The following is a 17043-nucleotide window of genomic DNA, read 5'->3' on the forward strand; positions in this document are numbered from 1 at the left end:
CTCTACGATCCACCCTCCCCCGAACCCCGCCCCGCCGCGCTCCCCTCCCGAGACCCACTGACCTTGGTAAGGCGCGGACCAGCCTCTCGCCGAGCCTCGCCAGGCGCAGCGCGGAGGATGAGCGCGGCTTTGCGCTCAGCGGGGACCCGCTCACTCCGCGGCGTCGGCCTAGACTCCCCTCCCCCACGCCTTATAATTTAATCACACGCGATATTAAATGATCAAGCCGCTCATTAATCATCCTGCAAGTTATTGGGACCCAACACGCCGCCGCGTGTTTTGCCAGCCTAGAAATCCTTTCGCGGGGTCGGGGTGTGTCTGCGTTTGAGGGACGGGGGAGGGTGTTGAACCACTCGAGAAACACGGCGAGCCCCACGCAGGCTGGTGGGGTCTCTTGCCTGGAAAAAGGTTTGGAAAAGCACCGGCTGGCCTTCCGAGTTTGGTCGAGGGTTTGTTTAGAGCCCAAACGCAACCCTCCCGGGCCCCTTTCCTGACTATTTGGATTTTGATCACGACGATTAAGACAGCCGATGGCGTTATCAATCAACAGCATCTTAATTTGCAGTTTTTCCGGAGGGTGAATTTGACCTGAATCTGTGCATCTTCATTACCTACTGTGGACGGTCTGAAATTAATGCGTTTGAAATACAGATGAAATCATATCCCTGAAGTCATTTCAAAGAATAACTTTCTCCCCAACTCAAAGGGGGCTCTCTCTTGCTTTTTGCATGATTATAGTTGTGAAGAAAAGAAAATAAAGGATTTTTTTCAATTAAATCCTTAATTTGAGGTTTTCTTTTTAAAAATAATCCATGTGTTTCACGCTAAAGTTTTTAGAAACTGGTTTTATTTTCTAGTTTTCCTCCTTCTATTTGATGGATTTTTTTTTTCAAAAAAATAAACCAATTAAATGAGTTCATATGATTTGATTCCATACAATGAAAGAAAAAAAGGCTCATAAAAAGTTGGCCTAGTGGCACAAAGGAGGGTAATTAGTTCTCAGCATTCAGGATCAAAAACACCGCAGAACAAGAAACAAAAGAGCGCCCCCCTGCCTCTAGAGCGGGTGGTGTAGGTAGGAATCTGTCAACCAGCATTTAAAAATTTTTCAGTTTGAAACTAGTCTTTGAAAGAAAGGAAATTCCCAAATGAAGTCCTTCCCACTGTGTGAGCATCAGCTAAGGCAAGTGTGTATCAAGAGAAGGCCAGCTTCTGTAGGAAAAGGCTGTGAATATAGTTTAGTTGGCAGTTTTCTAAACAAATCTTAGATACATGAAATTATTTCCCTTTTAAAAATATAAAAACAAATATCAAACCCAGGGCATGTTCAAAATCCTTAGCAGGTAAATTGCTTTTCACCTTTTCTACCAGAAATTGTGATCAATTTAGTAAGCAAATATGTACATACATCTTGACCCTGCAGTTATGCTTTACCATAGAATATTATTGATATTATTAAATGTATCCAAGACCTTTCTTGAAATATTTTCTCTCCTGTTAATACATTGTCTGAACATTTCTACCCTATGAACACAAAGAGATAGGTATCAAAAACTCAACACACACAAACACACACACACACACACTGCTGGGTGAAATTCATAAATCTTAAAAAAATTAGTAAAGAGAAAAATGCACCATAATATGGTGTGAGTTTTTTTTTTTTAAATAAGCCAACAGAGGAAAAAATTGTCTTGAATATCTGTATCCAGAGAGTTCATGCCTACCTATATATTCTGCTATTGAAACAATTATTGTCCGGAGTGAGAGTTGACCTTCTGTTCCAGGAGCTCTTTCTAGCTACAGTGGGCCATTGGCAACTGCCTGCTGAAAATAAAATCTGAAGACTTGGTTTTAAAACTGGAGACTTCAGTATAACCTGAAATGATCCTGACAGTGTGGACAGGTGGACTGGGCAATTGACTTACTTTTGAAACACAGCAGGAGGACAAAGAGTACATGGAAACTTGTGGAAAAAAAACTAAAACACAAGTATTTTCTTGAATGGATCCACTGGAAATGAGAAAAATCAATTCCTTCCATTCAAGTATTTTTATTCACGAAAGCTAGTAGCTCGTCTGTAAGGAATCTGCCTGCAATGCAGGAGACTTGGGTTTGATTCCTGGGTCAGGAAGATTCCCTGGAGAAGGAAATGGCAACCCACTCCAGTATTCTTGCCTGGAGAATCCCATGGACAGAGGAGCCTTGGCAGGCTTCAGTTCGTGGGGTCACAAGAGTTGGACACGACTTAAGGACTAAACCACCATTCACGAAACTGTTCTTGCAGACATGATCTCATTTCAATCCCATGGGAATGCACAGATGAGACTGGATTCCTGCCCAGTCCCACCCACTCTCCAACCTCTGTGCATCCACCAAGTTCTTTCACCCAGACCATAGAAGGGCAGTTGAACAGTTTCCTTCTAAGCAGAGTCATGGATGATAAGCCCTGTAATAAGTCTTGAAATCAGCCCTACTTCAACTTTCTTCTTTTTAAAGTTATTCTGGCTATTCTAGGTCCTTTGCACTTCCATATGAATTTTAGAATCAGTTTGTCAATTTCTATTTTTTTAAAAAAAAGCCCACTGGAATTTTGATTGGGATTCCACTGAATCTATAAATCAATTTGGGGAGAGTTAACATCTTAAAATTGTTGAGCCTCCTGACCCATATTTCTCTTCATTTCTTTAGATCTTCTTTAATGTCTCCTGGAAAAATATACTGTCTTCAGTCTACGGAATTTTCACATCAATTGTCAGATTTATCTCTAAGTATTTTATACTTTTATGCTGTTATAAAATATTTTTTTCAATTTTTTATTTCCTATTATTTGTTGCTGGCATATAAAAATGCAATCATTTTTTGTTTATTGATCTTTTATTCAACAACTTTAATAAAGCTCACTTGTTAGTTGAGAGGCAGTAGAAACCAGAGATCAGACACAACCTTAATCTGATGAGAGGGTATTGTCATGTCAATGACATGTCAATGGGTGGACCTCTATTTCTCTATCAGCTGTAGGACAAGAGGATCAATCTCTTTGAGCTTCAGGATAATAATGCCTACCTTGCTATACTATCTTAGGGTCCATGGATCATGTGTGTTAAAGAGCAAATACTCAGTGCCTGCTGCATATTCTAAGCTCTCTATGGAAATTTGCTTTGTGCCTCCATGCTAAGCACTCTTTAGGCCCTAAGTAAGTGCTTGAAAAGTCCTTATTTATTTACCGATCAAGAAGTACTCTCCATTAAGAGCCAAAGGCTAAGTTCTTAGTTAATGTATATGCTGTTTTTAGACATAGAAGAGTCTGTCAGAGTCCATTTCCCCTTGGTCCACCCTGGAATTTACCTTTATGGCTTCTTTCCAGCCAAAGGCATCCTGCATCCCTTTACCTGAGGACGTTCTCTGGTTCAGGGGCTGCTTGGAAGAGCTCATGGAAGATTGGAACTAATAGGCAGCTAACATCCCAGTGGCAACTCCATATCCCCCCATCAGCATGATTTCATTCTTTTCTACACAGTCCCTTAGGAGTCCCTGCTGAATTGTGCCCACAGTGGTCACTGGCTGATATAGGCACACAGACCTGGCTTCTTCTCTCCTCTGTGTCACATCCTCTCTTTCTCAATCACTTCGAGGAATCACCTCCTCAATTAGCTATTTGTGCCCTAGAACATCACATGAGATCTGCTTTGGGGAATGGAACCAAGGCAGGTCGTTTGACAAATGATGAAGAAAGTTAGAAGCAGAGCTGGAGTTAGAACCCAGGTCTTCTGAATCTAGACTATATCCTCTAGTCCTAGCGGGTATGGAGCGATACACTTGACACAATGATAACACAATGTCAAGAAGCATTTAGCTGGACACCGACAGAGCAGCACTGACTCCGTCTGCCTGCCTCCTAAGCCTGGTTTTACCAAGTATGAGCCTGACTGGATGTGGTTTCAAGCAGCAACATAAACAGCTAACAATTGAAGGAGGGGCTCAGGTTCTGGTCACTAAAGCCGGGGAGGGAAATTTATCTAAGGTAATGGAATAGTTGTGGTAAGGGGTATTTTTAAAAACTCTGCTAAAGCTGAAACTCCAATCCTTTGGCCACCTCATGCGAAGAGTTGACTCATTGGAAAAGACTCTGATGCTGGGAGGGATTGGGGGCAGGAGGAGAAGGGGACCTCAGAGAATGAGATGGCTGGATGGCATCACCGACTTGATGGACATGAGTTGAGTAAACTCTGGAGTTGGTGATGGACAGGGAGGCCTGGCGTGCTTCGATTCATGGGGTCGCAAAGAGTCAGACAAGACTGAGTGACTGAACTGAACTGAACTGAATGAAAACTGAGAGAGGAGGCTTAAGGCAGTAGAGCGCATCCGGACATATGACTTAATAATGCAAGTTTTTAAAATCCCAGAAGTAGGTATCAGCAGCGTCTCCTGGAGTACATGTTTCCATAAGCAGGGCATGTGTACCCATCTGACCCATTGGTAATGGTGGGTGTGGAGTTTGATGGTGTTCTGGGGTTCCAGAAAGATGCCTATCCCCATAACATTATTAAGTCAATTTTTAGAAAGTAAACAGAAGGTGCTACATTAAATATCACCACTGTCAATAGCATAGTATACTAAAAAAAGCAGGAAAGAAGTGATGGATTTGCTTCTTATGCAGTACCATATGGCTGCATATAGAATGAGGTAGAACTATGGTCCTATGGATATGACACAGAAAGATCTCTAAGACATATATATTAAGTGTAAATAGAAGATGCAGAAATGTGAAAAGAATATTACCATTTATATATTAAGTGATACAGTAGCTAGAGATATAGAAATGGAGGTGGAGAATAGTATGAAAATTCCTTAAAAATATAAACATAGTTGCCATATGATCCAGCAGTTCCACTCCTGGACATATATCCAGAAAAGACAAAAGCTCAAATTGGAAAAGTTTCAGGCCCAATATTCATAGCAGCACTGTTTACAATACCCAGAACATGGAGGTAATCTAAATGTCCATGGACAGGTGAAAATATAAAGAAGACTGTATACACACACACAAATATATACAATGGAATATTACTCAGCCATTAAAAAGAACAAAATACTGCCATTTGCAGCAACATGAATGGACCTAGAGATTATCATACTAAGTGAAGTAAGTCAGACAAAGACAAATATCACATGATATCACTTATATGTGAAATCTAAAAATATATATATAAATGAATTTAATTATAAAATAGAAATAGACTCATATACATAGGAAAACTTATAGTTACCAAAGAGGAGAAAAGGAGACAAGGGGATAAATTAGGAGTTTGAGATTAACAGATACACACAACCATATATAACACACATAATCAATAAGGACCTACTATATAGCACAGGGAACTCTACTCAATATTCTGCAATAACCCACATGGTAAAAGAATCTAATAAACAATGGATATAGGTATAACTGAATCACTTTGCTGTATACCTGAAACTAACACAGCATTATAAGTCAACTATACTTCAATTTAGAGAAAGAAATACAGAAACATACATGAGTTCCTGATGGAAAGGAACATGGAGACTGTTATGGGCTGAATTGTGTCTTCTAAAATTCACATGTTGAAGCCCTAAGCCCTTGTACCTCAGAATGTGACTGTATTTGGGGACAGAGTCTTTAAAGAGGTGATTGAGGGGCTTCCCTGGTGGCTCAGTGGTAAAGAATTCACCTGCCAAGGCAGTAGACCCGGGTTTGACCCCTGGTCCGGGAAGATCCAAAGACTGTGGGGCAACTAAGCAGGTGCACCACGACTACTGAGCCTATGCTTGAGAGTCCAGGAACCACAACTTATGAGCCCATGTGCAGCAACTGCTGAAGCCCGAGTGCCCTAGAGCTGTGCTTGGGAAGCCACCTTGATGAGAAGCCCACATATGCAACTGGAGAGTAGCCCTGCTCACCACAGCTAGAGAAAAGCCCGAGCAGCAATGAAGACCTAGTTCAGCCAAAAATAAATAAATAAAAAATTTAAAAAATTGATTTAGATTAAAAAAAAAACTTGATTGAGGTAAAACGAGGTCACTAGGGTGAGTGGGGTTAATCCAAAATGACAGGTGTCCTTATAAGAAAGGAGATTGGAATACACATGTGCACAGATGGAAAATCACACGAAGACACAGGGAGACTATGGCACATCTGAGCCAAGGACAGGTCTCAGAAGAAACCAGCTCTGCCCAAACCTTGATCTCAGACTTCTGGGCTCCAGAACTGTGGGAAAAGAAAGTTCTGTTCTTTAAGCCACCCAGTCTATGGTACTTTGTTATGGGAGCCAGAGCAATTAATACAGGGCCACCAGAGAAGCCAGCTTCCACACTGACCATCTAGTCACACGGAGAAAATAATACCTTCTTCAGATAAAAGGCTCAATTCAGTTCAGTTGTTCAGTCATGTTTGACTCTTTACGACCCCATGGACTGCAGCACACCAGGATTCCCTGTCCATCACCAACTACCGGAGCTTACCCAAACTCATGTCCATCAAGTTGGTGATGCCATTCAACTATCTCATCCTCTGTTGTCCCCTTCTCCTCCTGCCTTCAATCTTTCCCAGCATAAGGGTCTTTTCCAATAAGTCAGGTCTTCTCATCAGGTGGCCAAAGTATTGGAGTTTCAGCTTCAGTATCAGTCCTCCCAGTGAATATTCAGGGATGATTTCCTTTAGGATTGACTGTTTGGATCTCCTTGCAGTCCAAGGGACTCTCAAGAGTCTTCTCCAACACAACAGTAAGCATCAATTCTTCAGCGCTCAGCTTTCTTTAGAGTCCAACTCTCACATCCATACATGACTACTGGAAAAATCATAGCTTTGAGTATATGGACCTTTGTTGGCAAAGTAATGTCTCTGCTTTTTAATATGTGATCTAGGTTGGTCATAGCTTTTCTTCCAAGGAGCAAGCATCTTTTAATTTCACGGTTGCAATCACCATCTGCAGTGATTTTAGAGTCCCCCAAAATAAAGTCTCTCAGTATTTTCATTGTTTCCCCATCTATTTGCCATGAGGTGATGGGACCAGATGTCATGATCTTAGTTTTCTGAATGTTGAGCTTTAAGCCAACTTTTTCACGTTCCTCTTTCACTTTCATCAAGAGGCTCTTTAGTTCCTCTTTGCTTTCTTCCATGAAAGAGGTAACATCTGCGTATCTGAGGTTACTGATATTATTCCCGGCAATCTTGATTCCAGCCTGTGCTTCACCCAGCCCAGCATTTGGCATGATGTACTCTGCATAGAAGTTAAATAAGCAGGGTGACAACACCACAGTTTAAAAGCATCAATTCTTTGGTGCTCAGCTTTCTTTATAGTCCAACTCTCACATCCATACATGACTACTGGAAAAACCATAGCCTTGACTAGACGGACCTTTGTTGGCAAAGTAATGTCTCTGCTTTTCAATATGCTGTCTAGGTTGGTCATAACTTTCCTTCCAAGGAGTAAGCATCTTTAGGGGGTGATAAATGTTCTAGAATTAGATAGGTGTGATGGTTGCACAACTTGATGGGTATGCTAAACACCACTGAACTGTACACTTTCAAATAGTGAATTTTATCTTCTATAAACTATACCTCAATTTTTGGGAGGTTTTTATTTTTATTTTTAACTATTTTTTCTTATTGAAGTAGAGTTGATTTGTTAATACAATGTTGTGTCAATCTCTGCTGTACAGCAAGGTGACTCAGTTATACACCTATGCATTCTTTTTTTTAATATTCTTTTCCATTATGGTTTATCACAGGATACTGAATATAGTTCCCTGTGCTAATATACCTCAGTTTTTTTAAATGGCTACATTGTCCCATCAGCCAGTATTTTGGGATGGTTCTCTGGGCTGGGTTCTGGTCCCAAAGCTGGGCTGAAGAATTCCAGAGAAATAGATGCCAATCTCTCTCTCTCTGAAGAAGACTTAAAGTTGACTTATGGTAGCGAACCATTGCTTTAAAATACTCACTGTGCATTATTTAACTAGCTGAAGGACTTCGCTAGTGTTTGAGTGGTTAAGAATGTACCTTCCAAAGGAGGGGACTCAGCTTCAATCCCTGGTTGAGGAACTAAGATCCCATATGCCACTGGGCAACTAAACCCACATGCTACAGCTAGAGAGTTCGCATGCCTCCATGAAGACCTAGCCCAGCCAAAAAAAACAAGATTCCATTTGAGTCCAACCCCAAAAAGTCCATTCTAAGAAGAAGCAATGCCTCTGTCACACCTCCACACACCCATGCCAGCTTCTGCTCCACGGGGCAGCGGCCCGTTCCCTCCTATTTCCCTGCACCCACAGACACTTGCCATTGTGAGAAGCCGGGGAAGACGGAGGCTGAGAGCTTGGGCTCTGTGCTGTCTGGTGTGGGTTGCAGCACCATACCTCCTCTCTTGAGCTGTGTGGCCTTGGCTGGATGGCTTACCCTTGCTGTGCCCCAGACTCCTCGTCTGGAAAATAGGGATGATGTACGTAAACAGCTAGGAAGAGCCTCTGTTCATTTGAACTGTATGATGCTATTTACCAGTGCACGCACACACACATGCCGGGGACCAGCCCCGGCTGATCCAGGGTATTCGAAGGAGAGACGGCTAGGCGAGGGTCAGGGAATAACTGCTTAATTACACTTTAATTAAGGATACAAAGAGTAAAAGAATAAGGATAGCTCAGTGAGGAAATTCAGTGGAGAAAAGCGGCTGAAATAAGGATAGCTCAGTAGGAAAATTCAGTGGAGAAAAGAAGCTGAGTGGCTTGGTTTACACGGAAAATCAATATAACCCGTGACACCAGGTTAGCTCTGACCACGGAGGCCGCAGGCGCCCTCTCGAATAGCGGAAGGTGCCCCACCTTAGACACCTTCTCGAGTGGGTCTTAAAAGCCAAGGCAAATAAATGGTCGCAGAGGACATCCGCGCTCCAGATGGACACTCAGCTAGAAGTTAAAGGGAAGAATGACATGGGGAGACCAAGTTTCAGTGAACAAGGCCCGCACTTTATTTTCCAAAGTAGTTTTTATACCTTAAGGTATGCATAGAGGATAATGGGGGAAGGGGTAGAGTCATGCAGCAAGCCAGGCTTTCTTCCTGCAAACTTATCATATGCAAAAGTTCAGGTGATTGACATCATCTTCTGGCCCGGAGGCCTGTTAACATTTTAAGAAACTTATCTTTCTCTAAAGGTGATTATTCCAAAGTCAGGCGCCAGCCTTCCAAAAAGCATTGGACAAAGCGGCATTTTACATTTCTATACACCCATTATATCAATCAATACACTGCCAAGGACACAGTAGGTAAGGAGTATGGAGACTTAGCAGCAAACATTGGCCCAACAAGTGAAAAACCCTTCACCAATACATTTTCTAATCAATCTTTTAACTACTCAAAGGAATCTGTGTTTAGGCAGTTTAGAACATCTCCTGCCTCTCACAGTTGGGAGGCTCTGAACAATCACATGTGGCCGGAAAAACCTATTCAGGCAGGCTAGAGGATTTCCAAAGGAGTTTGTAGGTTAAACACTGTCACACCCAGGAATTATTAACTGGAGCTGTAAGCTAACTCTTTTTCCAGAGACAGGTAGTGGGAGACAGCCCCCCGTAAAGTCAGAGGTGTAGGTGAAAGCACAAAGCAGAAAGTAGGCAGACTCTGGTTTTGGGGGTAGATGCTCGAGAATTTCCAGGGGGACTCCTGAGGCTCGATCCCGCCTTTGCGTATGCCGAGCCTCCTTCCTCATGACCTTTGTCATGGGCGGAGTGCCTCACGCTCCCGGCAGTGATAGAATTCCAGTTGAGCTATTACAGATCCTCACTCAATATGCAATATGCCGGCTCCCAGCACACACACACACACACACAAAATGAAGCAGTCGCCATTCCACTTTGGTGACATGGGAAAGTCCTAGGAAAATAGGAATGTTCTTTGTCCTCTAAGAGATGTGGGGACTATTGCTTAATGAATGTCTTCTATGGGCCAAGCCTGTTCTAAGAGTTTCTCAAATGTTACTTCCCTCTTGCCACACATATAAATAAAAGAAATCAATAAAAATTATTTAAGGGAAGCCCTAATAAATAAAACTATGTATTAATTTATTATTTATTAAGCAGAATTTTATGATAAACAATTTATTACTTATCAAACACATATTTATTAATAACTTATTATTTACTAAGTAAAACTTTTTAATACATAATATATTATTTACTCAATAAAAGTTAAAGTAGAATTTAATTTTTAATTGTCTACTTCTAGGCTATTTTTACATTAGAAATTAGCTTATTACTTATTAAATTATAACATTTATTGAATAAAAATTCAGTACTCTCACTTTAAATCAGCAAAGTGAAGTATTTAAGATGTTAAGAAATGTCACAGAGCTGCATAGCTGATAGGAAGCAGTTGTTGTTTAGTTGCTAAGCCGTATCTTTGCATCAGGTGGCCAAATTATTGGAGTTTCAGCCTCAGTATCAGTCTTTCCAATGAATATTCAAGGTTGATTTCCTTTAGTATTGACTGGTTTGATCGCCTTGCAGTCCAAGGGACTCTCAAGAGTCTGTCACTATCACCATTTTGCAAATGAGGAATTTGAAGTACAGCAGGGTTAAGTAAGCTGCCTAAGGTCACACAGCTTGTAAGAGAAGGTGATAGTATACAGCACAGAGGGGAGCCCAAACCCTCAGCCTCTGTATTCTGTGTCTTTTCTAGGACACAATAGCAAGTGTTTATTGCCTCAGGGAGGGTGTTCTGGGTGCCAGTCACCATCCAGGTGCCCCAGGAATGAATAAAGCCGACGTTTCTACAGAGACACAAGGCATGGATAATTGCAGACAATATGAAGAGTAGAGCATTCTATACCCAGTGCCCCGTCACCTGGTAAACACGATCACATAGTTATCAAACTCAATGGTAGTTATTATGGAGAATCCTTTGGTTTCAACCTGTCTTGAATTTTAAGAGCAGCGCATCCCTTTGTTTCCAATCCTTGTAGTTAGGAGTATTGTTGAACCTTGGCAAGAAGTGCATCCAAGTGGCATACAATTATGAAATCCACCAAATGAATTTTAAGGAGATTCTCAGGATTCAAAGATAGTTCACATGCGCAACCAGGGATACGGATAATCCTCAGCCAGGTGGAACCAAGCCACCATTCAGTCCTATGGTGCAGGGTTTGTCATTCCAAATCTATCGCCTCTGATGACTGCTTTGTCAACAATGGGAGGATCCTTGAAACCTCATGGAAGCACAAATTCAGGGATTTCAGGGAAACCCTAGGTTCGCAAGGGCTATGGGGCAGAGGGAGCCCAGTTCCTTTAAGCACCAAGTCTCTAGTACAGCCATTCAGTCACTCTGTTATTCTATTTTTCAGTTGTTATTTAGCTTCCATAGAATTTACATAATTTAGAGACTTACACGTTAATTGTTGTTTGACATGATATGAAGTCAAATGAGGAAATCTGTGTTTTCTTTACTGGAATTTGAACACAATTCTTATTATTTTCAAATTAACTACTACTAATGCCTTAGAACCAAATGCTCTTTCTAAGTTCATATATTGCTGTGTTAGTCAGGCTTTTCCAGAGAGACAGACCCAGTATGATAGATAGATAGGTAGATAGACACACAGACATGCCTCATTGTTCTGTGATTCACTTTATTGCAATTTGCAGATACTGGGTTTTTTACAAATCGAAGGTTTGTGGCCCCCGGCACCAAGAAAGTCTATGGGTGCTATTTTTCTAGTAGTACTTGCTTATTTTATGTCTCTGTGTTAAATTTCAGTAATTTTCTCAATATTTCAAAATTTTAAATTATTATATTTGTGATGGTGATCTGCAGACAGTGTTCTTTCATGTTACTATTGAAAAAAATTATGACTCACTGAAGGCTCAGATGATGGCAAGCATTTTTTTTAGCAATAAGATATTTTTAATTAAGGTATGTACATTTTTTTTAAGATATAATACTGCTGCACACTTAATAGACACCAGTAAAGTGTAAACATATGTACTGGGAAACCAAAACACTTGTTTGACTTGCTTTATTGCAATACTTGCTTTATTGAGGTTGTCTGGAACTGAACTTGCAATGTCTCCAAGGTGCACTTAAATCTGTACCTAGACAGAGTGAGAGAGAGATGAATATATTTTAAGGAATTGGCCTATGCAGTTATTGGGACCAGAAAGAGCTAAGTCCATTGGGCAGGCCTGCAGACTGGACATAACAACAGAAGATGATGTTGCAGTCTTGAGTCTGAACACAAACAGTCTGGAAGCAGAATTCCTTTTTATTCTGGGGACTTCAGTCTTTTCTCTGAAGACCTTCAACTGATTTAGATGAGGCCCACCCACATTATTGGAGAAGGAAATGGCAACCCACTCTAGTATTCTTGCCTGGAAAACTCCATGGACAGCGAAGTCTGGCAGGCTACAGTGCATGGGGTCGCAAAGAATCAGGCACGACTGAGCAACCAACACTTTCACCTGCATTATGAAGAGCAATCTGTTTTACTCAAAATCCTCAGATTGAAATCTAAAAAATACATGCACAGCAACATCTAGACTGGTATGTGACTAAACAAGGAGCATTATGGCCTAACCATATGCAGATATGCAGATGACACCACCCTTATGGCAGAAAGTAAAGAGGAACTAAAAAGCCTCTTGATGAAAGTGAAAGTGGAGAGTGAAAAAGTTGGCTTAAAGCTCAACATTCAGAAAACGAAGATCATGACATCTGGTTCCATCACTTCATGGAAAATAGATGGGGAAACAGTGGAAACAGTGTCAGACTTTATTTTGGGGGGCTCCAAAATCACTGCAGATGGTGACTGCAGCCATGAAATGAAAAGACGCTTACTCCTTGGAAGGAAAGTTATGACCAACCTAGATCACATATTAAAAAGCAGACACATTACTTTGCCAACAAAGGTCTGTCTAGTCAAGGCTATGGTTTTTCCAGTGGTCATGTATGGATGTGAGAGTTGGACTGTGAAGAAAGCTGAGCGCCGAGGAATTGATGCTTTTGAACTGTGGTGTTGGAGAAGACTCTTGAGAGCCCCTTGGACTGCAAGGAGACCCAACCAGTCCATCCTAAAGGAGATCAGTCCTGGGTGTTCATTGGAAGGACTGATGCTGAAGCTGAAACTCCAGTACTTTGGCCACCTCATTCGAAGAGTTGACTCATTGGAAAAGACCCTGATGCTGGGAGGGATTGGGGGCAGGAGGAGAAGGGGATGACAGAGGATGAGATGTTTGGATGGCATCACCAACTCAATGGACATGAGTTTGGGTAAGCTCCAGGAGTTGGTGATAGACAGGGAGGCCTGGCGTGCTGCGATTCATGGGGTCACAAAGAGTCAGACACGACTGAGCAACTGAACTGAACTGATGGCCTAACCAAGTTGACACATAAAATTAATGACCACACTTCCCCTCTTGATCACTATTACCTTCCACCAAGGATGGCATCTCTCCTTCTACTTCCTACTTCCTGATGAATTATGACCTCCACCTCTCCCCCACCATGCTTGACCATCTTTCTACTTTATTTCTAGATCTTCACTGTTCTGTGTAGAAGCCATCAGATACATGATCCTAAAATATTAATTTTAACAAATTAAAATAAAATGAGATTCAAATTTCAGTCCCAGGCTTGCACTAGCTACATTCAAGTGCTCAATAGTCACATGTGGCTGGTGGCTACCATACTGGACAGTACAGAGTAGAACATTTCCATCATTGCCAAAGGTCCCAATAGGCAGAGCTGCTCTAAATGTTTCTTCACTCTAGCTTTGCCTTTGCTATCTAAGCCTCTCTCCTCAGACACTGACTCTCACTGAATCTCAGAGTTCTACTTTTGCCATCTCCTTTTCCATCTGGAGAGTCCTTTGAGTGCCCTGCAAGTTTAAGCAACTGGCCTAACATCACACTGCCACTTCAATTCCCAAGTCTATCCTTTCTTAGCCTCCATTCTACATGGCCTTGAAACTCACCTTAGTTACTTATCTTTTTTAATTTTTCTTGAAAGAGATGTGTAAAGAATATACTATGTGACCCAGAAGGGTTTTTATATATACATAGTTTATTGTTTGGGAAAGCAGTATTCTATATGGCCTTGAAACTCATCTTAGTTACTGATCTTTTTTTATTTTTCGACACTACCACAAGTTTATAATTTTGACACTACCAACAGCTGGCCAAGAACATGGTGGCAGTGTGATGTTAGGCCAGTTGCTTAAACTTGCAGAGCACTCAAAGGACTCTCAATAAATTCTTATTGAGGATGTTGCAGAAAGATAGTTTGATGCATCTGTGTAATTCTTGCATATGGAATGTTTGTGTATGGGTTAGGATGAGTAATGCTAGCTGCTGAAACAAACAACCCCAAAAGATCAGTGACTCAACACAATAAAGGTTTACTTCTTGCCTAAGTTACAGTCCTATGCTCTTTATAGCCATTCACTCTTCTTCCAGGGCCTCTGATCTCTTGTTTTGCATCCGACTGGTCACCTAGTTAAAAGTGGGGAAGATAGTACAGGATCTTCAGGTCTGGAAGTGGCTGCATCTCTTTTGCTCAGTTTTATTGCCCAGATTGGGTCAAATAGACCCAACTCACTGCTAGAAAGAATGAGAAATGTAGTCTTTCTGAAGGCTAAGAAGGAAAATTAACACAATGGCAACCACACAGTGATCTATCACAGTATGTAGAAGAAAGCATTCTATGTCAAGGAATACTGCTTTCCCAAACAATAAACTATGTATATATAAAAACTCTTCTGGGTCACATAGTATATTCTTTACACATCTCTTTCAAGAAAAATAAAAAAAGATCAGTAACTAATGTGAGTTTCAAGGCCATATAGAATGGAGGCTAAGAAAGGATAGACTTGGGAATTGAAAAAGTCTGTGTTTGAATTTCGACACTACCACTAACTGGCCAAGAACATGGTGGCAGTGTGATATTAGGCCAGTTGCTTAAACTTGCAGGGCACTCCAAGGACTCTCATGGGGTTTAAATGAGGACTCTCATGGGTTTGCACTGGTGTAGGCACTCAGTGGCAGGAGTGGCTAAAGACATAAATATATATATAGTGGCTAAAGATGTATATATATATACATATATATATATATATATATATATATATATGATGCTGAGGACTTTCTCCCACTTTCTATTTTTTGAGTCATCTCTACTTACAAACTGTGCAGTGATTGCAAAATGATACTTTCCTGTGTTCATGTCTGATATGGGTTGAATCGTTTACTGTCTAACCATGCCCCCAATTTATATGTTGAAGTCACAACTCTCAGTATCTAAGAATGTGACTTTCTTTCAAAGTAGAGTCATTGCAGGTATAATTAGTGAAGATGAGGTTATACTGGAGGAAGGTGAGCCCCTAATCCAACATGACTGGTATCCTTATAAAAGGGGAAATTTGGAAACACACATACACACAGGGGGAATGCCATGTGAAAATAAAGGCAGGGATCCAGTGATGCATCCACAAGCCAAGGAATGCAGAAGATGGCCAGCAAGCCACGGAAGCTGGAGGAGTGGCATGGGATAGATTCTCCCTCAGTGCTCTCGGAAGGAATCAGTCCTGCCAACACCCTGATCTCAGACTTCTCACTTCCAGAACTATGACACAATGAATTTATGCTATTTAAGCCACCCAGTGTGTGGTACTCTATCATGGTAGCCCTGGGAAACTAATATAATGTCCAAGCAGTTATTGACTCAAATACAGAGAATTTAATTTTAAAATGTTCGCATGGTGTTCACATTTTAAAACGTATAATGTTAATTTCAGCATATTTCTGAAATCAATTTTCCATCCATTGATTCAACTGTTTCAGAGCTACAAAAACGGCAACTTCCTAAGAGTCACTCTAAGATCTATATGACTAGCAGGATTAGAGAGTGGCTTTTTTTGCTGTTTGCTTAATGGGACTATTAGGGAACCATCTTTGGAACTAGCTCATTAATATTACATAAGTGACTGACTGCATCACCTTTGCCAAGTCCCTTATCTGACCCATACCTTTCTCCACCTCTGAAAAACAAGAACCTGAGGCTACATTCCTCAACTAATTTCCAACTAAGAAATTCTGTGGCTTTCCAACAAGCCGTTCTGTGGCTTGTAAGAAACCTTGCCCATCAATGAAGACATGATGGCCTGTCATCCACATAAGCTAAGAGCAGAGCTGCTTACAGAAATCAGCTCTCCTAATATAAAGGGACTTAAGAGCAATAGTAAAGGAGAGTGCTCCAGAAAATTAAATATTCAAAGTGAAGAATGGTATATTAAAAGTCTGTCACCATTGAGAATGCATAATTTTAGCATAAATACTCTAAAAAATATTCATTTAGTTTGCTAGGTGTTATTGTTAATAAACAGATCCCACACCTAGGTTTGTCATATGTCATTAATAAATCAGCCCAAGAATGCAAATTACAATGATTTTGAATTATCTATTTACTGTTTAATTATATTTAATTTTAGACTCTCCTAAAATGGCCTAATAAAAATCTGGGATGCTAAAAGACTGCTTAACCTGCTTACTCTGTGTATTTGCTGAAAATAATTAATTATATTGTTTGGGGATTTTTTTTCCTTAAAAAACTAATATTGGTAGGGAAGGACCTACATGGAGTATTGTCAAACATGCATTTGTTTTTTGCCAGGGTTGTAGTAGAATATTGTTTGCAGTTAAATTTGTAAGGTAAACCTTTGCTCACTACCATGGGATCAACTTGGTATAATGATTTGCTCTAACAACTAAATAAAAGTAACTTCAGTACTACCCTTAGATTCAGGCAGAAGTCCCCTGCTCTGGCTTCTATATGTTACAGAGCCTGCTCTGGCCTTTGTCTGTTCATGCCACTCCATCCAAGGTGAGGAAGCCCCAGGGCCAGGGGACATGCTTTCCTGGAGGTCTCATAAACACATACACACACCCTTCTAGGACATATTCCAGGTGTCCACCACCCTGACATCTCCTGGTCAAAGGGACCTAAGCTCCCTTCCAAGGACTTAAAAG

The sequence above is a fragment of the Bubalus kerabau genome, chromosome 13 (assembly GCF_029407905.1).
Source record: "Bubalus kerabau isolate K-KA32 ecotype Philippines breed swamp buffalo chromosome 13, PCC_UOA_SB_1v2, whole genome shotgun sequence".
NCBI lineage: Eukaryota > Metazoa > Chordata > Mammalia > Artiodactyla > Bovidae > Bubalus > Bubalus kerabau.